Here is a 23,278-nt window from a genome sequence, read left to right as displayed (position 1 = left end):
GTGTCTCATGCCTTTTTATCATGGTAGTTTTTAACTCGTTATTTCTGGCACACTGGAAAGTTTTCATTTTTGGGTTGTCCACTGTGAATCTAACTACCGTATTGAACTATTATTCATTCTTTTGTGAAATTTTAATTCAGTTACACCTCTTGGGTTTCTAGATATGCAAGCATATCGTTGCAAATATATATGCATATATATATACATATGTGTATATGCATATATATACATATGTATATGCATATATATACATATGTATATGTATATGTATGTGTGTGTGTGTGTGTTTATGTATATATATCCACTTTACAGATAAAGATTAACTAAGACACTCAGAGAGGTTTAGAAATTACTCTAGGTCAGACAGCTAATAAGTGATAGTGCACAGATTTAAAAATAGGCCTACCTTCAGATCTGGAGCTGTAAATTACTATACAATATCTCTCATACATAAATTACATTTTTATAAAAATGAGATGATACTGTATACATTCTTTGTAATGTCCTTTCACTTAATAACTTTCTTATATGCGTAGATATATTCAATAACATAATTTTAAGGATGTATAAAATATCTTTATCATAAAAGTATAGGCCAAGAGTGGTGGCTGATGCCTGTAATCCCAGCACTTTGGGAGGTCAAGGTGGGCAGATCACTTGAGCCCAGGAGTTCGAGACCACCCTGGGCAACATGGCAAAACCCCATCTCTACAAAAAAACACAAAAATTAGCCAGGCATGGTGGTGCATACCTATAATCCTATAAGCTACTCAGAAGGCTGAGGTAGGAGGATACACACCTATAATCCTATAAGCTACTCAGAAGGCTGGGGTAGGAGGAACACTTGAGCCCTGGAGGTGGAGGTTTGCATGAGCCTTGATCATGCCACTGCACTCTATCCGGGGCAACAGAGTGAGACCCTGTCTCAACAAAAGTAAAATAATTAACATTTATTGAGTGCTTAAGATGGATGAGACATCTTAACATGTATTATTTCAAATAAATTTGTTTACATGAGGCAGGATTACTGGTTGCTGTAGTCACATCAGTTCAGAAACTCCAGCTTGTCACTCTCCTACTTGCTGGCACCCCAGCCTGTCACCCTCGACCAGCTTTGGAGCTGTGGGATCTGCATGGATTGTTATGCTATCCAATGCAAAATGCCCTTGTCTTATTCATATGGGTAAGGAGCAAGCAGCAAGTATCTGGACTGAGCACAGGGCATGGCAAAGGCAGCCAGAGTGACCCTCCATGTTGACAAGGATTCCTGGGAGGATTTAATGTTACTAGTCTAAATTAGGGACCAAGGAAAACTGTTCTCATCTAGTTTCCTGGAAGCTTTGCAATGATACTGGAACCCTAGGAAAACCATAGACGAGAAGAGATTTTAGGAAGTACAGGAGCCAAAGGTGAACAGACACCATTGGTGGGTTGAGGGGGACCAGGTATAGTGAAAGCATCAACACTAACATCTTGCCCACAAATAAGATCCCTTCCAGCCAGGTGCGGTGGCTCACACCTGTAATCCCAGCACTTTGGGAGGCCAAGGCAGGTGGATCACGACGTCAGGAGTTCAAGACCAGCCTGGCCAACATGGTGAAACCCTGTCTCTACTAAAAATATAAAAATTATCCAGGTGTGGTGGCACACGCCTGTAATCCCAGCTACTCAGGAGGCTGAGGCATGAGGATCGCTTGAACCTGGGAGGCAGAGGTTGCAGTGAGCTGAGATTACGCCATTGCACTCCAGCCTGGGTGACAGAGCGAGACTGTCTAAAAAAAAAAAAATTTCTTCCACTGATGCACAATGTCTATTTAATGCTGCTATGCTTATACTATGAACTGAACTGTGTCTCCTCAAAATTCATATACTGAAACCTGAACCTGCTATGTGATGGCATTTGGAGGTGGGGCTTCGGGGAGATACTTAGATTTAGATGAGGTCATGAAGGTGGGTTCCCCATGTTGGGATTTGTGCCCTTATGGAAGAGGAAAAGACCAGAGCTTGGAACTCCCTCACTTTCTCTTCACCCAGATGCACCAAGGGAAGGCCATGTGAGGCAGGAAGAGGGCCTTCACCAGGAACTGAATTGGACAACACCTTAATCTTGGACTTTCCAGCTTCCAAAACTGGGAGAAATCAATGTCTGTTGCGTATATTTTTGCTATGGTGGCCTGAGCAGACTAAGACACTGGTCATTTACTTCAACTGATTGCCTACATTTTGAAAGTGTTAGAGAAGAATGGTTTATGCTTCTCAGATGGCTCTCAGAATTACGTTAGAAAATATATTTTATTCATTCTTTAAGAAAAACCCACAAACAATTACCGAGTACCTGCTATGTGCCAGGCACTCTTCTAAGCAGTGACCAAGGCAGACATGATCCCTGCCTTCATGTAGCTTACAATCTAATGGAAAAGGCAGACATTGAACAAATAATCTTATAAATAGTGATGTTATTTCCAGTTGCTATGTGGTGCTAATGAAGAAGTGAAGGAGCTATGAACAGATATAAGAGGGGACCATGACCTCAAGAGGGAGGATGAGATGGCTTCCCTGTATGTGTGCATGCGCTTTCCAGCGCATGGTGGGAGATGACAATGACATTACTAGCAGAAAGAATGGCACCACAGGCCAGGTGTGGTGGCTCATGCCTATGATCCTAACACTTTGAGAGGCCGAGGAATGAGGATCATTTGAGCCCAGGAGGTCAAGGCTATGGTGAGCTATGATTGCACCACTGCACTCCAGCCTGGGTGGGAGAGTGAGACCACTGTCTCTAAAAAAAAGAAAAAGAGGCCGGGCACGGTGGCTCACTCCTGTAATCCCAGCATTTTAAGAGGCCGAGGTGGGCGAATCATGAGGTCAGGAGGTACAGACCATCCTGACCAACATGGTGAAACCCCGTCTCTACTAAAATACAAAAAATTAGCCAGACGTGGTGGTGGGCGCCTGTAGTCCTAGCTACTCGGGAGGCTGAGGCAGGGGAATCGCTTGAACCTGGGAGGCGGAGATTGCAGTGAGTGGAGATGGCGCCACTGCACTCCAGCCTGGTGACAGAGCAAGACTCCATCTCAAAAAAAAAAAAAGAAAGAAAGAAAAAGAAGAGTGATACAATTTGATGGAATAAAGCACATTTACAGTGTTGTCCAACCACCACCACTATCTATTTCCAGAACATTTTCATCATCCCAAAAGAAAATCCTATGCCCCTTTAAGTACTCACTCCCTGTTGTTTCCTCCCCCTTGCCCTACATAACCACTGATCTATTTTCTGTATCTGTGGATGTGAACATTCTGGATATTTCATGTAGCTGGGATCATATAGCAGTCTTTTTGTGTCTGGCTGCTTTCACTTAGCATAATGTTCTCAAGGTTTATCCAAACTGTAGCACGTATCAGCACTTCATTCCTTTTTATGGCTGAATAATATTCCATTGTACTGATAGACTACATTTTGCTTGTCTGTTGATCAGCTGATGAACATTTGGATTGTTTCAACCTCTTGGCTATTATCAATAGTGCTGCTAAACATTTGGGATACAAGTTTTTGTTTGAACACCTATTTCCAATTCTACGGGATATGTATCTAGGAATAGATTTGCTGGGTCATATGGTAATTCTGTGTTTAACTTACTGAGGAACAAGAAAATAGCACTACTTTTATTGTTGTAAAGAAAAACTCAACAACCAAAACATAATCATATGGAGATATGTATTTTTGTGTTTTTCTTTTGCAGCTTGAAGGAATACACATTTGTTGTCTCCATTTTCATGGTTCAGTCCGGGCACAGCTTAGCTGGGTCCTCTGCTCAGTGTGTCATAAGCCTGCAGTCCAGGTGTTGTCTAGGAAGCATTCTCATCTGGAGATCTGGAGCTTGGGGTCCGCATCCAAGCTTGTTCAGGTTGTTGACAGAATTGAGTTCCTTGCTGCTCTAGAGCCGAGGCTCTCACTTCCCGGAGGCTGCCCCTCTCTCCACAACCTTGTTTGCTTCTTCATGTCCAGCAGGAAATGCTGTCTCTCTTCAGGGAGGGCTAATAGCTTTCACTTGATTACATCAGCCCCACCCAAGATAATGTTTTTTGTTTTGTTTTGTTTTGTTACAGTCCTGAGGCCTTTTTTTTTTTTTTTTTTTTCATATATACCTATTATGCCATGAATTCATGCGGAGTAGTTTCCAGCAGCTCCGGCTCCTTCCCATTGGTTCTCGCACAGTGTGCTTCTCTGGGTAGAGCAGGCTAGTGCTTCAGTTGAACCCAGGTACCTTTCTCTTTGGCTTCCTTTTTTTCTGAACAGTTTCCTTCATGCGATTCAGGATGCTATTTTTTGGCTCTTAATAAAGTGCTTAATATGCTCAATATGCACATTAATTCTCTTGGCAAGAATCTTACCCTTGTGTTTTTAAAACAATGCCAACAGCACACTGGGTAACAATGTAGGCTCTTCCAGTTTTGCCATGAAAACGTTTGTGGGGTATTCCTTTCTGAACAGTGCCCATTCCCTTGATGTCTACAATATCACCTTTCTTGTAGATTCACAGGTATATGGCCAAAGGAACAAACCCATGTTCTCTAAAAGGCCTAGAGAACACATATTGGGTGCCTCTTCTCTTTCTCTTTGTGTTCATTATTTTGGCAAAATACTAGAAGATGGTGGTTCTGGCCAAAAGTGATCATCTGTCTTTTTTGTTAACTCAAAATCAGCTGATATGTGACTTTAATTACATCTTGAAGCTATATTTTAAAATATTTTGTACAGATGTAGAGGGTACAAGTGCAGACTTCCTACATGCATATATTGTACCATGGTGAAGTTTGGGCTTTTGATGTACTTATCACTCGAATAGTGAACATTGTATCCAATAGGCAATTTTCTGCAAAAGACATGATTTCATTCTTTTTTATGGCTGGGTAGTGTTCCATGATGTATAGCTACCACATTTTCTTTATCCAATCCACCACTGATGGACACTTAGGTTGATTCCATTATCTTTGCTATTGTGAATAGTGCAGTGATAAACATGAGTGCAGGTATCTTTGTGATATAATGATTTCTTTCCCTGTGGGTAGATACCCAGTAGTGGGACTCCTGGATCGAATGATATTTCTAATTTTAGTTCTTTGAGAATGGATCAAATGATATTTCTATTTTTTGTTCTTTCAGAACTATCCCTACTGTTTTCCATAAGTTGTGCTAACTTACATTCTAACCAACAGTACATAAGCATTCCCTTTTCTCCACATCCTCACCAACATCTATTTTTCTTTTTAATTATAGCCATTCTGACTGGTGTAAGATGGTATCTCATTGTGGTTTTAATTTGTGTTTCTCTGATTAGTGATGTTGAGTATTTTTTCACGTTTATCATCCACTTGTATGTTTAAAGCTATATTTTTAAGCATTATGATAAGCAATCTAGCCAGATTAGTGACAAAATGAACCCTACTCTCAAGGAGGAGAATCCAAGTGAGTAATTCAGCACACGCACATCACTACAGTTAGAAAAACTACACAAATACAACTTTTTTTTTATTTTGAGATGGAATCTCACTCTGTCACCCAAGCTGGAGTGCAGTGGTGCGATTTCGGCTCACTGCAGCCTCCGCCTCCCAGGTTCAAGCGATTCTCCTGCCTCAGCCTCCTGAGTAGCTGGGACTACAGGTGCATGCCACCATGCCCAGCTAATTTTTTTGTATCTCTAGTAGAGACAGGGTTTCACCATGTTGGCCAGGATGGTCTTGATCTCTTGACCTCGTGATCCACCCGCCTCGGCTTCCCAAAGTTCTGGGATTACAAGCGTGAGCCACCATGCCCAGCCACAAATACCACTTTCTATTGGCCAACCCAGGAAGAAACATGAACTTCCTTCCTCAAGTTTGAGGCTGGAGTCTTTGTCATAGCCTTCAGTCACTAGTGAGACTGGTGTTCTCCTCATCCAACCATGAACACATTGAGGACAAGGGCACATCTGAGTCATCTCTGTCATCCCAGTGCATGGCACAGTCAACATTTGTTGGTGGAAGGAAGGCAGGAATGCCACCCATCCCCCCCGGGGAGATGGTCTTGGGCAGTCTCTCTTTGCATTGCTCCTGCAGGGTGCTGAGCCACCTCTACCCTCACAGCAACCTCCTCTCCATCATCCATCACTTCAGGTCACTCGATGAGCAAGCCAACTGATAGCACTTTTCAGCTACACAAATGGATAAATCACAGAAACCAACATTTGTCAGACTCAGCTATCCTGATTCTTCTTGTGAACAAAATGATCATTAATTCCTCTGGACGAGTCCCCTAGTCTCCAGCCATTTGTCTCCTTTCCCCATGGGCAAATAAAAATGGGAATCTTATTAGTGGTCTCTAGTCATCTCATAGCATTGCGGGGAGAGCTGAAGCTGGATGAATGGACATCCCTGAGCTTGTGGAGTTCTCATCAAGTGGGCAGTGACTGGGTATGATCCCCTTTGGAGCCTGTCACTGCTGTTGACATTGAAAATACCGGTGTGGAAACAAATGCTGTCTTTGTCACAGGCTCAACTACAGGGGCCTCTCCTTCCCTAAGCTGGCAGCTGAGGCTAAGTACTTGAGATCCCTGGGCCAGCTGTTGTGAAGTAAACGCCAGGCAGTAGGTAAGGCAAGATTCAGAACTGGGCAGAAAGCCAGGCTGGAGAGGGAGCATTGATAGGAGGGGAGCACAAAAGTTGCCAAACAAATGCTTTCCAAGTAGATTTTTAAAAACACAATCTGGCCTCTAAAGTAGACAAAGCACCAATGGGGGGTGCAGGGGTGGGGGTGCTGCCTGAAAATGCCTGCTCTATCAGCTCAAGAAGATTCTAGAACTGGAAAGGCACTGTGAGCAATGTTTCCCGAGGAGGCTTCCCTTGGAGCACAGAAAGATAGCCACACCCTTTGAAGTTAGCTGGGAGCTTACAAAGGGCCGTGTTGTTTCCACTAAGGAAGAATGATAGCCCTGCATAATGGTGTCCTTATTCTGTAAACCCCAGACCTTGTGCGATGAGGGGCAAAGGGGGAGGAAATGGTTGGCAAAACACATACTTTTAGCTTGCTTACTGGTCAATATGGAAGGTCTTCCCTAGGAAGATGGTGTGGTCAAAGTCAGGGGTCTGTTTCAACTCTCTTCCAAGGATGATTGCTAAATCATATCAAGATACCTTTTTAATTTGATGATGGCTGATGTAAGTTTCCAAATGCTCACATCTTCTGTCATATTTGATGTATTTCAGTGAATCATGCCACAAGCTGAGAGGCTCTAGAGATGAAAGGCTGATGAGAAAAAATGGACGAGCCCATTGTTTTACATCAGAATGTGAATGGTGATATTTCTGAGTAGTGGGATTCCTGTCACACAAAAGGGGAAGTCAGTAGGCTAGCAGTAGCTGCCAAGGGCAGCTTATTGGACAATTATTAGGGAACGGAATCCTAAAATTGAAATTTTAACATAGCCTTGATCAACTTTGGAATGCCTATGGTATTGCATCATACATGCTTATGTCAGGGACCACTTCCAAAATTCTGACTCATCTTCCAGGCCAATGAAACCATTTCAGCATGTGAATTACACCCCTGGTGTCGTCCAAGGGAATTTTTGTCAGCCCTGGTGCCCAGGACTGATTCCATTAGGCCTAGGAGAAGCTGTGTGGTGCAACAGAAAGAGCCATGAGGAGCCCTGAGCTCTAGTCCTAGCTCTGTTGCCAATTAACTGTCATTCCAAGTGAATCTTTTAGTGAATCTGTATCTTGGTTTCTTCAGCAGTTAAAAAGAGACAGTTGAATTTGATGAGTTAGTCTCTTACAGCTTTAAAAATAAAAATACATGTTTCGTAGCTTGGCATTCAACAAAGAATTGTGCCTATGTAAGTAATCTAATTTTATAATTTTCTTTAGGTATGAAAGGGACCTTAAACATCGTATAGTCCAACTCCCTTATCATACAGATGTAGAAACCAAGGTCCAGAAATGGGAAGGGATTTGATCAATTAGTGCAGAATTAGGGTTAGAGATCAGGTTTCTGGATTCCCAGTCCAGTGCATTTTCCACTACATTTATTTTTAAATCAAGTAATACCTGAGCATGGTTTAAAAATATCAAATAGGCAGCTGGGTGTGGTGGCTCACACCTGTAATCCCAGCACTTTGGGAAGCTGAGGCGGGTGGATCACGAGGTCAGGGGATCGAGACCATCCTGGCTAACACGGTGAAACCCCATCTCTACTAAAAATACAAAAAAAATTACCCAGGCATGGTGGCGGGCACCTGTAGTCCCAGCTACTCGGGAGGCTGAGGCAGGAGAATGGCGTGAACCTGGGAGGTGGAGCTTGCAGTGAGTGGAGATCATGCCACTGCACTCCAGCCTGGGTGACAGAGCAAGACTCCGTCTCAAAAAAGAAGAAAAAAAAATATATATATATATATAATAATACAGAGAGCTGATAATAAAAAACAACAGTTCTCTACCCCACTCCTCCCCATCCCCAGTCCCACTCCTCAGAGGCAACCATTTTTTAACAGATTCTGTTGGCAATTCATCTGATAGTTACTTCTGAATCTCTAAATATTACTCTGTTCCCATTCTTGATTTATCCATTTTGGACATTATCTATTAACTCCCTGTTGTAAAGATGGAAGATTTAGCTCACATAACATTACTCCCAACTGCCTCTCTTTCTTCTGCCTCCCCATGGTTGATAGCATTATTTTATGAGATTTTTAAAAATTCACTTTTTAAAATAGCATGCTATTTTAAAATTTACTCTTTTGGTGTACAGCTCTATGAGTTTAGGCAAATACATAAAGTCATGTAACTGCCACCGCAATCATGATATGGAACAGTTCCATTACCCCCCAAATCCCCTCATGCTACCCTTTGTAATTGGCTCCTCCCTTTACCCCCTACACTGATCTGTTTTGTTGCTACAATTTTATCTTTTCCAGAATGCCCAGAAATTGAATAATATGCTATATAACCCTTTGAGACTGACTTCTTTCACTCAGTATAACTATTCTGAGATTCATGTATGTGTTGTTCATTCTTTTGTATTGCTGAATAGTACTCCACTGCATGGATGTACCACAGCTTATCCATTCACCAGTTGCAGACCATTTCAGTTGTTTCCGGTTTGATAGCATTATTTTTAGTTATTCTATTGGTGACTTTTTAACTGAAAATCATATACTGAAACCTCTACTTCTTGCACCATCATCCACTATATAGTAAGTAGGGGTCTTCCTTTTCAGAATAGTAAATACTTTGGACTGATTGAAAAACATAATACTTTCATTTTTTTAGTCACAGTTTTAGACGGATTTAATTTGAGGGTGTGATTTTTCATGGGGGTGGGAAGGTTTGTTCAAATACTGTCCAGCAGCCCTATTCAAGGCTACAGCCATTCTAAATGCCTCCTGTCACATAGGGGGCCTTCTCTAGTAGCAGACCTGCTTGTTGCTGGGAAGATACGCATGTACTTTCTGTTCTGACCGTTGCTAACTCAGGCAGTAGTTTTTGGGAAAAAGACCTTTCTTCATGTGGATTTCAGCTTTTGTCTGTCATGCTTTTTCTGTTCCAGCTGCCTTCACCAGTGAGCACAAAGCCACATTTCAAAGGAAACTGACAAATTATCCCCAGCTGCCAGAAGGAGGTTAGTTTTCTGTGTGTTCAGTGTCCCCCTTCTCTGATAACCAACAGGTTAACTTTCTAAAGGGAACTGACAAAAGCAGAAATTGTCCTTTTACCCAAATGAGTTGTGATTGTTGATTTTTTAAAAGATGTGGATTTGTAATATTCCTCTCCATTCCTACTCTAATTTATACCAGGAAATAGAGTGTAAGTGATCACAATGGAACCTCTATTGTTTGCAGGATTCATATTAATGCATTCTGGTTTTTTAAGTGCTTACAAGATCTAAATTAATTTTTGAATTAGCTAGCATAGTGTCTTTACTCAATGAGTAGCCATTTAAAGGCTGAATGATGTCAGCTCTGGCCATAGAGATTTATGTGTTGTTACATTTCATTTGCATTTTTAACCATCTTTGTACGTGTGTTATGCATCTAGCACTTATGCTGTATAACAGGAGAGAGTCTAATGCCTAGCACAGTACACTACATATAGTAGGTGCTCACTAAATGCCATTTGAATTGAAATGATCCAAAAGAGTGTCATGTATATATGATGGTAAAATATTCTGTGTTAATGCAGTGAGTCAGGCATTCTCAAACACTAATAGGAATGCAAATTGGTACAACTCTCCCACAGGGCAACTTGGCAAAATGCTCGAAAGCCTTAACAATGTTCTTATCCTTTCACCCAGTAATTCTCCTTCTAAGGATTTATCCTAAAAGGAAATAGAGATGCACAAAAAAATACAAATACATGGAAATTCATTGTGGCAATATTTAAAATAGAGAAAAAGTGGAAACAACTTAAATTGTCCATACTATGAAATCCTATGCAGTAACATTTATACTATGAAATGCAATGTAATTATTTAAAATCATGTTTAGAAGAATATTTAATGACATGAGTAAATGCTCACAGTCTAAGTTAAGTGGGGGAAAGGAGGATACACAAACATACAGTGAAATCCCAAGTGTGTTTGTGTGTGTGTGTGTGTGTGTGTGTGCAGAAAAAAAAATGACTAGAAAGAAATGATAGAAATATTAACAATGATTAGCCAGCCATGGTGGCACATGTCTGTGGTCCTAGCTACTCAGCAGGCTGAGATGTGAGGATCCCTTGGACCCAGAAGTTTGAGGCTGCAGTGAGCTGTGATCGCACCACCGTGCTCCAGCCTGGGTGACCATATCCCTAAACAACAAACCACAAAACTATAATTATCCCTATGTTGTGGGATTATGAGTCATTTTCATTTTCTTATTTTTGTAATGAGCTTATCTTACTTTAAAATCCAAATTTTTTTAATTTGAAGGAAGTAACTACTACTTATGCTAGAGGGCTGACATTCATAAAATCCTAGTAATGAGATGTAGAACCATTTCTCCAACTAGTGTCAAATCTTCATCCTTAAAAAAAAAAATGAGATAGAGCCTCACTCTGTTACCCATGCTAGAGTGCAGTGGGCTGATCATAGCTCACTGTAGCCTCAAACTCTTGAACTCAGTGTCAACTCTTCAGATGCCATGTGGATGGTAACGGCAGTGGTCAGTTTTTAGAAAAATTAAATAAAGCCCAGAAGTCACTTCAGATTTAAATGCTCTGAGGGGTGGGGTACAGTGGCTCATGCCTGTAATTCTACCACTTTGGGAGGCCAAGGTGGGTGGCTCACTTAAGCCTAGGTGTTCAAGACCAGCCTGGGCAACGTGGCAAAACCTCATTATACAAAAAATTAAAAAATTAGCCAGGTCTGGTGACATGCACATGTAGTCCCAGCTACTCTGGAGGCTGAGGTGGGAGGATTGCTTGAGGCCAGAAGTTCCAGACCAGCCTAGGCAACATAGGAAGACCCCATTTCAACAAAGAAAAAACGTGAAAAATAAGCCAGACGTGGTGGTATATGCCTGTAGTCCAAGCTACTCAGGAGGCTGAGGCAGGAGGATCGCTTGAGCCCAGGAGTTCAAGGCTGCAGTGAGCTGTGATCACACCACTGCACTCCAGCCTATTATTATTTTTGAGACCCTATCTCAAAAATAATAATAATAATAATAATGCTCTGAGCCTTCGTTTGATATTGAAAGGAAAATATGTTTCTCCTTTCTCTAGGCCTAGTTAATTTTCATCCTTCTCTCTCCATCCCCACCCCTTTTTAAACTTTCCAGATCTGTGGAACAAATGTTGAGCAAACTGGAAATAAATAAAATCCAATGGCTTTAAGATACCACAAATCCCTCCCTTCCTGTGTACTAATGGCTACCTGCCCATTCTACTCCCCAGAGTGAAGGGCTAGAGTCAGCCAAAATGGAGGCTTTTCTGATTCAAGCATGAAAAATGCAAATGCTCAAAAGATAGAAAAACTTAGGAAGTCTGAAAAGATTGAGACACAACATGTACAACTCTCCCTCCCCTAGATTATTAGCTTCACGTGATATAAACTGTTTGGCTCTGCTGGGGGAAAAACCCAATCATAGAAGGCAGATATATTAGTCTGTTCTCATGCTGCTCTGAAGAAATACCCAAGCCTGGGTAATTTATAAAGGAAAAAGGTTTAATTGACTCACAGTTCCACATGGCTGGGGAGGCCTCAGGAAACTTATACTCATGGCGGAAGGGGAAGAAAACATGTCTTTCTTCACGTGGTGGCAGGAGAGAGAAGTGCTGAGTAAACGAGAGAAAAGCCTCTTATAAAACCATCAGATCCTGTAAGAACTCGTTCACTATCACGAGAACAGCATGAGGGTAGGCACCCCCATGATTCAATTACCTCCCACCAGGTCCCTCCCACGACACTTGGAGATTATGAGAACTACAGTTCAAGATGAGATTTGGGCGGTGACACAGCCAAACCATATCAGCAGATGTATTAAGGACAGTTCATATTTCAAAGAAATCACACAATCCTAGACCTTTAGATCTGGAAGGAAAATATTCCAGCAAGTATAGGGCTCCTTCCAAATACCAGATACTATGCTAATCCAAATGTTATCTCATGAAAAACCACCTACCATCGCACCTCATTTTATACATGAGGAAACTAAAGCCCAGAGAGGGGTTATTAACTACCTTAGCTCACATCATTTGTTGGCTGCTAAGTTGTGATAGTTCCCATATCTTCTGGAGACTCTCAAGTGAAAAGATGGGTTTTTCTAGTATAATCTTTCCTTCAGCTCCAAATATTCCAAATTACTTACTGTGTACTTGTGCTTGGATGTTTTGCTAACAGCTCAAGTTAATCAGGTACAAAGTCAAACTCATGGTGTTTCCCTCATCTTCCTGTCACCCAGGATCTGAACCAAAGTCTGTTTTGCTTTTTACTGAATTTCATCCCCCACAAACAGTCTGTTAATAAGTCCTGTCAATTTTTTCCTTCAAAAACTACCTCCAAGGTCCTAACATACTGTCAAGGCAACTCAACCTCTACCTCCTTAAAGAAACAACCCTTCTCGACCACTTCAGCTATACTGCTGCCTCTCTTCTGGCTTCATACAGCACTTTTAATCTGCATCACACAGTTTAGTTTAGCACTTGTCATTCAGGGGCAATTAGCATGTGCTCAGCAGCATTCATTCATGCAACAAGCATGTATTGAATGTCTACTATATTCTACACCCTGAAATGGAGAATTCACTTTTCTTGTTTTCCCAAATAGACATCAAATACCCTAAGAGTCGAGGCCACATCTTTCTTCATAGTTTCTTAAACACCCAGTGCAGTTCTGGGCACATACTGAAGACTTGTTAGTTAAAGAGCAGTACAGACTCAAGGAATCTGTCACCAGTTCAGCAGCTGACGAGCTCAGCTCAGGGTACACTTTAGTCTATAGTTCTGCTTCAACATCTCACAAGCTACACAAGTATGATCCACTCATTCAACAAAGACAGCGTATTAAAATGTGAGTTTTTAACACCATACCTTCAGAGATAAGTAATGAGATTTAATAACTAATCAGAGATGTGGGATCCTAAAAGTCAACTTCTACTCTTAGAAAGATGGAGTAGATGTACTTTTCCCTATTCCTTTCACTAAGTACAACTATAAACCCTAGTTATTATATATACAATAAACATAAGACAATCAAGAAAGATAGAGAGAAGATAGGCTGACTAAGGACCTTGAGACTCAAAGAGTGACATGAGTTCGTGAGTTCCCTGAGCTTTCTTTTTGCCTCAAATATCCCAGACTGGCTGCTAGAGAAGCTAGCAATTCAGAAACACCAGTGGGAACAGATTTTTCTAAAGTCCCAACAAAAGCCTACTCTCTCTAGCCAAAGGACCAGAAAAGGGGGATCCTAGAAAGATAGAAAACTTTTAGACCATTACTGCTCTACTGTAGCCAAACACCACAGGAAAAACTGTAACCCTCACTTCCAACTGTCCAAGCAAAGGCTGAGTGGCGAGCCTGAACTTCTACCCCAATTTGGCAGTAACAAGGCAACCCTTCCAGTTTTTTCTACTAGAGCAATGTCAGAAAAAAACCACTAAAACATAAGGTTTAAATAAGATCCAGAGTCTCATGACATAATATCCAAAATGAACAGTATTCAATTGAAAATCATTCATCATACCAAGAACCAGGAAGATTTCAAACTGAGTGAAAAAGACAGTCAATTCATGCCAACACTAAGATGACTGAGATAGAATTATCTGACAAAGATTTTGAAACAGCTATCATAAAAATGCTTCAATGAGCAATTACAAACACGCTTGGAACAAATAAAAAGACCAGAAAGTTTCAGTAAGCAAATAAGAATATATAAAGAACCAAATGTAGACTTCAGAACTGAAAAAACACAATAACCAAAATGAAAATCTCAGTGAATAGGGTGAACAACAGAATGGAGGGGACAAAGGAAAAAAATCAGTGAACTTGAATATATAACAACAGAAATTATGCAGAGAGCAAATAGACTGGAAAAAAATAACAGTCTCAGGGACCTGTAGAATTATTACAAAAGATATAACATTCATGTCATTGGAGTCCCAGGATGAGAGGAGGAGACTAGGACTGAAAAGTATTTCAAGGAATAATGGCTGAAAATTTTCCAAATTTGCAAAAGACATACAGATTCAAAAAGCTTAGAGAATCTCAAACATGCTAAACCCAAAGAAATCCACACTAAGACATATCATAGTCAAACTTCTGAAAACTAAAGACAAACAAAACAATCTTGAAAGCAGACAGAGGAAAAACAATGATTTGGCCAAGCAGAGTGGCTCGTGCCTATAATCCTAGCACTTTTGGAGGCCAAGGCGGGTGGATTGCTTGAGCCCAGGAGTTTGAGACAAGCCTGGACGACATGGTGAAACCCCATCTCTGCAAAAAGTACAAAAATTAGCCAGGTGTGGGGGTGCACACCTGTAGTCCCAGCTACTCGAGAGGCTCAAGTAGGAGGATCACTGAGCCCAGGGAGGTAGAGGCTGCAGTGAGCCATGATCATGCCACACTGAACTCCAACCTGAGTCACAGAGTGAGGCTCTGTCTCAAAAAAGAAAAGAAAAACAATAATTTGACAGAGAAACTGATAAACAATTATTTAAATGGCAGTTGATTTCTCATCAGAAACCATGTGACCAGAAGGAATTGGCACATTTTTCAAATGCTGAAAGAAAAGAACTAAATCCTATATCCCACAAAAATATCCTTCAGGAATGAAGTGTGAATCAAGACATTCTCAGATGAAGGAAAATTAAGAGAACCTGTCTCCATCAGAGCTACTCTAAAATAATAGCTAAAGGAAGTTATCTAAACAGAACAGAAATAATAAATCTTGGAACATCAAGAAGCAAGAAATAATACAATAAGCAAAAATATGATGAACACAATAGACTTTCCTTCCTCTTTGAGTCTTCAAAATTTTGTTTGATGGTTGAAGCAAAAATAATAATACTGTCTGATATAGTTCTAATTGCATGTAGAGGAAATATTTAAGTTGATTATATCATAAACTAGGGAGATAAAGAGATATTAACAGAAGTAAGGTTTTTATACTTCACTCATACTGGCAAAATAACATTACCAGCAGACTGTGATAAGTTATGTATATACAATGTAATACCTAGAGCCACTCAAAATCTATACAAAGATATACACTCAAAACCACTACAGATAAATCAAAATGTTACAATATTCCCAAAAATATTCAAATACTCATAGGAAGGCAGGAAAAAGAAAACAAAATTAAAAATAAAATGGCAGACTTAGATCCTAACATATCAACAATTACATTTAATGTATATAAGGTCTAAATACACCAAATAGAGGCTGGCAGAGTGGATAAGAAAAAATGACCCAACAGTATGTACTCTACAAGAAACCCACCTTAAATATAATGATATAAGACGACTGAAAGTAAAAGGAAGGAAACATATTTATCATGCAAGCATTAGTCAAAACAAAGCATGAGTGTCTATATTAATATCAGATAGACTTCAGAGAAAGAAATTATCAGAGACAGAGAGGAACATTTTATATATATATATGTGTATATTATATATATAAGTGGCTCAACCCACCAAAAAGATGTAGCAATCCTAAATGTTCATGCACCAAAAAACAGAGCTGCTTCTGAAGCAAAATATGTGAAGCAAAAACCAATAGAACTGAAAGAAGAAAATCCACAAAGCCACAATAGTTGGAAATTTCAACACTCCTCTCTTAACAGTTGATAGAACAACTAGACAGAAAATTAGCAAAGATATGGAACTCAATGATACCATCAATAACAGGATCTAATTAACATGTATAGAATACTCCATCCAACACAAGCAGAATACACATTCTGTAGAACATAGAACAAGATAGACCATATTCTGAGCCATAAAAGAAACCACAACAAATTTAGAAGAATTGCAATTGTACATAGTGTGTTCTCTGACAATAATGGAATCAAATTAGAAATTAATAACAGACAGATAACAGGAAAACATCCAAATGCTTGGAAAATAAACAACATTCTTCTAAATAATCTATGGGTCAAAGAGGAAGTCTCAGGAGAAATGTTTAAAATACATTGAACTGAATTGAAAAATAAAACTATAATATTTCAAAATTTGTGGGACACGGCAAAAGCCACATTGAAAGGGAAATTTATATCACTAAATTATACATTAGAAAAGAGTAAAGGCCTCAAGTCAGTAATCTAAGCTTCCACCTCAAGAACCTAGAAAAAGAACAAATAAACACAAGGCAAGCAGAAGGAAGGAAATAATAAAGATAAGAGTTGAAATTGAAAAAAAGGAAAACAATAGAGAAAATTAACGAAACAAAAACCTGTTCCTTTGTAAAAAAAATAAAAAATTTAATAAAATTGACAGACCTCTAGCAAGACTGATCAAAAAGAGAGACAGAGAGAGAAGAAACAAATTACCAGTATCAGAAACAAAACAGGGGATACTACTACAAACCCTGCAGACATCAAAAGGTTAACAACTTTATACACACAAATATAACAATGAACCAATTCCTTGAAAAACACAAACTACCACAATTCACCCAATATAAATACAGGTAGTAGCTCCAAAACTATTAAGGAAATTAAATTCATAATTTAAAAACTCCCCAAACAGAGATCTCTAGGCTCAGGTGGTTTCACTGGAGAATAAACATTTAAAGAAAAAGTAATGCCAATTGTACATAATGTCTTCCAGAAAATAGAAGTAGAGGAAATATTTCCCAATTCATTTTATTAAGCTAATATTACCCTGACACTAAAATCAGACAAAAACAGTAAAAGAAAACTGCAGACCAAAATCACTCATGAATGTAAATGCAAAAATTAATAACAAAATATTAGCAAACAGACTTCAGCAATATGAAGGAATTACACACCATGACCAAGAGAGGTTTATTCCGTGTATGCAAGTCTGGTTCAATATTTAAAAATCAATCAATGTGAACCACCATATTAACAGCTAAAGAAGAAAAATCACATGATTATATCATTTGATGCCAAAAATATGTTTGACAAAATTCAGCATCCATTCATGATAAAATCTCTCAGCAAACAGGGAATAGAGAGGAATTTCCTCAACTTGATAAACAGCATCTGCAAAAAAAACCCTACAACTAACATTTTACTTAATGGTGAAAAACTGATTGTTTTCACCCTTAGATCAGGAAAAAGGCAAGGATGTGCACTTTCACTACTCTTATTCATCATAGTGCTGGACATTCTTGCTAGTACAGAAAGTCCAGAAAAGGAAATAAAAGGCATACAGATTAGAAAGGAAGAAAGAACATTTTCTTATTTTCAGATGATGTGATGGTCTGTATAGAGAATACCAAGAAAACTTTTTTAAAAAAAACTCCTAGAACTAATAAATGAGTTCAGCAAGGTCAGGAGATACATACATAAACAAAAGATAAGCATACACAAATCAATTGTATTTCTATGTATTAATAATGAATACATAAACACCAAAGTTAAAAATACAACACCATTTATAATTGCTCAAAAAAGACTTAGGTGTATATCTAACAAAACACGAATAAGACTTGTATGTTGAAAACTACAAAATGCTGAGGAAAGAAATCAAATATCTAACTCAGTGGAGAAGCATACCATGTACTTTAAATGCTTTAAATCCATTTTAAAGATTAAGCATAAAGGTGTCAATTATTTCCAAATTGATATACATGTTTAACATAATTCCCATCAAAACAGCAACAAGATTTTTGTATAATTTTATGTCAAATTTATACAGAAAGTCAAAGGAACACAAATAGCTAAAGCAAGTTTGAAAAAGAAGAATAAAGTGGGAGGAATCAGTTGACCCTATCATATATCTACAGTAATCAAGACTGTGTGGTATTGGTAGAAGGACAGACACATAAATCAATATAACATAACAGAACCCAGAAATAGTCCCATATAAATATGGCCAACTGACTTTTTAAAAGATACACACACAATTCAATGGAGGAAAGATAGCCTTTTAAACAAATGATGATGGAGAAATTGCACATCCGTGGTAGGGAAAAAAGAACCTTGTAGTACTCACGGTTCTCCAGAGAAACAGAACCAATAGGATGTGTGTGTGTTGGGGGGCGTGTTTAGAGAGAGAAAAAGAGACACAGCGCCGGGCGCGGTGGCTCACGCCTGTAATCCCAGCACTTTGGGAGGTTGAGGCGGGCGGATCACAAGGTCAGGAGATCGAGACCATCCTGGCTAACACGGTGAAACCACATCTCTACTAAAAATACAAAAAATTAGCCGGGCGTGGTGGCGGGCGCCTGTAGTCCCAGCTACTCGGAGAGGCTGAGGCAGGAGAATGGCGTGAACCCCGGAGGCGGAGCTTGCAGTGAGCCGAGATCGCGCCACTGCACTCCAGCCTGGGTGACAGAGCAAGACTCCGTCTCAAAAAAAAAAAAAAAAAGACAGAGAGAGAGATTGATTGATTGATTGATTAAGGAATTGGCTCATGGAATTGTGGAAGCTGGCAAGTCCAAAATTTGCAGGGTAGGCCAGCAGGCTGGAGACTCAGGGAAGAGTTAATATTGCAACTTGAGTTCAAAGGCAGTCGGCTGACAGAATTCCCTCTTCCTCAGGGGAGGTCAGTCTTTTCCTTAAGGCCTTCAACTGATTGGATAAGGCCCACCCCTATTATGGAAGGTAATCTACTTTACTCAAAGTCTACAAATTTACATGTTAATCTCCTCTAAAAAACAAAATACCCTCACAGCAACATTCAGAGGTGTTTCACCAAATATCTGGGTACTGTGGCCTAGCCAAGTTGACACATAAAATTAACCAAAACAAAGCTCAATCTAAGACTCATACTTTATACAAAAAGTATCTGAAAATGGATGATGGAGTTAAACATAAAAACTATTTTAAAATGTTTAAATAAACAGTAGAAAATGTTTGGGATCTAGAGCTTAGGCAAAAAGGTCTTAGACTTGATACCAAAAGCACAATACATGAAAGGAAAAATCAATAAATTGGACCTGACCAAAATATAAAACATTTGCTCTGTGAAAGAAGATGAAAAGACAAGTTATATAACATAATGGGAGAAAATATTTGCAAACCATACATCTGACAACTGACGCATATCTAGAATACATTAAGAACTTTAAAAAACTCAACAGTAAAACAAAATCCAATTAGAAAATGGGCAAAGGACATAAAGATACGTTTCACCAAAGAGGAAACATGGATTGTAAAGACATGACAAGATGTTCACCATCCTTAATCATTAGGGAAATGCAAATTAATACTTCAATGAGATGTCACTATATACCTATTAGAACAGCTGAAATAAAAAAAAAAAAACAGTGACAATACCAAATATTGGTGAGAATGTAGAGAAACTGGATCTCTCAGACATTGCTGGTGGGAATGTGAAATTCTACAGCCACTCTGGAAAACTCTTTGGCAGTTTCATATAAAACTAAACATGCAATTACCATAGGACCCAGCAATCACACTCCTGGGCATTTATCCCAGAGAAATGAAAACTTATGTCCACACAAATTCTCATACATGATTGTTTACAACAGCATTATTTGTAACAGCAAAAAACTAGAAACAACCAAAATGTCCTTCGATAGGTGAATAGTTAAACAAACCATGCTACAATAAAAAAGAATGGACAATAACTTGGATGGACCTTAAGGGTATTACCTTGAGTGCCAAAATTGTTTGCACAAAGATCTCCACTCCTCACTCCTCTGCCATTGCAAACATTCTAGCTTCGATTCATTGGGATCAAAAGACAAATTGGCAAAAGAAGCACCTGAGTGATTTCAATTTTGTAGCAGTGTGTAAGAAGTGGCAATCTCTAAGGCAATGTTTCTTAAATATTATTATCCCATACCTGCAAGACACACGCATTCACACATGTGTACGTGTACACACACGAACACAGACACATTTACAAGATGACAGATTTTCATGCAATGAGATTTTTGCCTGTATTGATTCATTTTCAAAGATGAAAGATAGAGACCTACCTGAGCTGTGCTCGAATGAGGGGAAAGGGTAATGGTTGGTAGTGGCATAGGGAAAATAGCAGGGAAGAAAGGAAGATAACACAGAGTTGCATGAAGAGAATTGTGCTGACCTGGGCTCCAGCTCTGTAGTGCTGGTCTTGGACATGTGCTATCTTCCCCATCTGCAGCCCCAACTCTTTGTCTGACAACTGATGTTAAAATGTCTCTTCTGGCGAGATGTGGTGGTTCATGCCTGTAATCCCAGCACTGTGAAAGGCTAAGGGGTTGGGGAGGCGGGTGGATCACTTGAGGTCAGGAGTTCGAGACCAGCCTGGCCAACATGGTGAAACCCGGTCTCCACTAAAAATACAAAAAACTAGCTGGGCATCCTGGCTTGCGCCTGTAGTTCCAGCTACCCAGGAGGCTGGTGGGAAAATCGCTTCAACCTGGGAGGCAGAGGTTGCTGTGAGCCAAGATCACACCACTGCACTCCAGCCTGGGCAACAGAGTGGGACTCTGTCTCAAAAAAACAAAAAAGTCTCTTCTTCAGGGAGGCCTTGCCAGATCCCGAGAATAGGTTAGATCCCTCTGTTATACATTCTTTATTATAACACTTGCATATAACCCTTGCATCATTTATCGCAAATGTAATTACACATTTTTTAGATCAACTATCTAATACTAAGTAATGATGTATGAGTTTATCTATTACTTCGTGTCTCCCATTTGGGACTGTAAATTCCATTAATTTAGAAACCCTCTGTTAGTTCCCTTTTTGATATTCCCAGCACCTAACACAATACTGGTCCAATGAAGGTGCTCAGTACATATATGTTGGATGAATGAAGCCAGGTAACAAGACCCTGACTGACAAACATAGTCATTCAAAATCATGTTAAGGAAAAATAAACTTTCATTTTTTATTTATTTATTATTTATTTATTTATTTATTTTTGAGATGGAGTCTCACTCTGTCGCCCAGGCTGGAGTGCAGTGGCGTGATCTCGGCTCACTGCAACTTCTGCCTCCCAGGTGGAAGCAATTCTCCTGCCTCAGCCTCCCGAGTAGCTGGGACTACAGGCACGTGCCACCACGCCCAGCTAATTTTTTGTATTTTTTAGTACAGATAGGGTTTCACCATGTTAGCCAGAATGGTCTTGATCTCCTGACCTTGTGATCTGCCTGCCTCAGCCTCCCAAAGTGCTGGGATTACAGGCGTGAGCCACCGCGCCCAGCCCATTTGTATTTATTTTCTCTCTTACAAAAGAGGAAAAACATCCCTATCCCACATTGGATAAGACTGAATACCTACAGGGATGCCCTGGAATAAAAAGTACTGTTTGACTACATGGACTAATGATAGGAAAGCAATGGTTTCCTACCCTTTGAGTCTGGGGGTCCACTGTACTTTTTGTTGTTGTTGTTGTTGTTGTTGTTGTTGTTGTGACAGAGTCTTGCTCTGTCACCCAGGCTGGAGTGCAGTGGTGTGATCTCGGCTCACTGAAACCTCTGCCTCCCTGGTTCAAGCAATTCTCCTGCCTCAGCCTCCCAAGTAGCTGGGAGTAGAGGCATGCCCCACCACGCCCGGCTAATTTTTGTATTTTTAGTAAAGATGGGGGTTTCACCATGTTGGCCAGGCTGGTCTTGAACTCCTGACCTCAAGTGATCCACTCCCAAAGTGCTGGGATTACAGGCATGAGCCACTGCGCCCGGCCCCACTGTATGTTCTTTGAGGTACAGAATCCCAAGCCCTGAATCTTCTTCACATGAAAATGCAGACATCAGTACTCATGTATCCATCATTGGAGGGGTTTCTTTCAACCCACCAAATATCTCTTGAAATCATCCAGTAGAGCTCAGGGGTTGATGGAACCATTTGCTACCCAAGCTAAAAATTACGATTTCCATCCCCTATACTTATTTTCCCCAAGGGAACAAGCGAATTAGGCAAGCACAAAGGATTTGAGAGGAGGCTGCACTTTAGACTTTGACTTTAGGACCCCAATATTCTTCCTCAGGCTTCTCCAGGTTTCCAATTTCCTGTCACTCACATTGGAGCCCCCCCTGCTAGCCAGTTAGGAAACAGAGATTCCACCAGTGGGAGAAACTGGAGGGGTGGGGGAACATGCTCAAGGTCAGAACACTTCAGGGACAAGTCCAACCTGTTTAGCCTCTCACACATAAGCTTGCCTTTTCTTCTCAACATACCATGATTTAGTGCCAGGCCACCTAGGTTCCCCGCATCTCCTCCACCCAGTCCCTTCAGGGAAACAGGGTCCTTTCTGGCTGAATTCCATGTTCAGTATCCAGTGCTCTCGTCATAGCCACCTGACACCAGAGCTGTTGCTCAACCCCTCCCTTGATCAGATGCCCTGTATTGCTTGAATTCATTTTTCTCCCTGGGCCCCTAAGTCAGTCAAATTTTTCCCCAGCCGTTCTTCTGCTCTCTGCTACTCTTGATTGAATTCATCCCTTCTCTCAAATGTCTCCTTCTCACTTCCTCCAGCTCGTGTTTTCTCCATCCTTCAGTATTCTCCAGGCTCCTCTCTCTCCTGGCCAGTGGTGCTCTGGTGAGATCATTTTCTTCACAGCACCCTCACCCCACATCCATCCTGGGCCTGCTCCCCAGCTGTAGATGCGGTCATTTATTCACCAGCATTTTGCAATCACCAAACAACCACAGGTTCCTGTGGGTTCCCCACACAAGGAGGGTCTAACT

At 40.3% G+C, this 23,278-nt stretch overlaps 1 protein-coding gene and 1 pseudogene across 3 annotated transcripts in view; one reads left to right on the top strand and one right to left on the bottom strand.

The window, feature by feature from the left end:
• PLAC1 (placenta enriched 1) overlaps positions 1-23,278 on the top strand; it is a 209,995-nt gene that overhangs the window by 159,766 nt on the left and 26,951 nt on the right. For 2 of the 3 annotated variants that reach the window (XM_032756448.2, XM_032756447.2), the window contains one exon: positions 9,581-9,652. The exons of the other annotated variant lie outside the window; for it this stretch is intronic. The gene's annotated coding sequence lies outside the window, so the exon portion shown is untranslated. The remainder of the gene's footprint in view (positions 1-9,580; positions 9,653-23,278) is intronic. 3 annotated transcript variants of the gene reach the window in all.
• The window catches only part of LOC116811195 (small ribosomal subunit protein eS7-like), an 80,030-nt pseudogene that overhangs the window by 40,711 nt on the left and 16,041 nt on the right, over positions 1-23,278 (bottom strand).

This window comes from Hylobates moloch, unplaced genomic scaffold (assembly GCF_009828535.3).
Source record: "Hylobates moloch isolate HMO894 unplaced genomic scaffold, HMol_V3 SCAFFOLD_7, whole genome shotgun sequence".
NCBI lineage: Eukaryota > Metazoa > Chordata > Mammalia > Primates > Hylobatidae > Hylobates > Hylobates moloch.
This window is presented reverse-complemented; position numbering and strand designations above follow the sequence as displayed.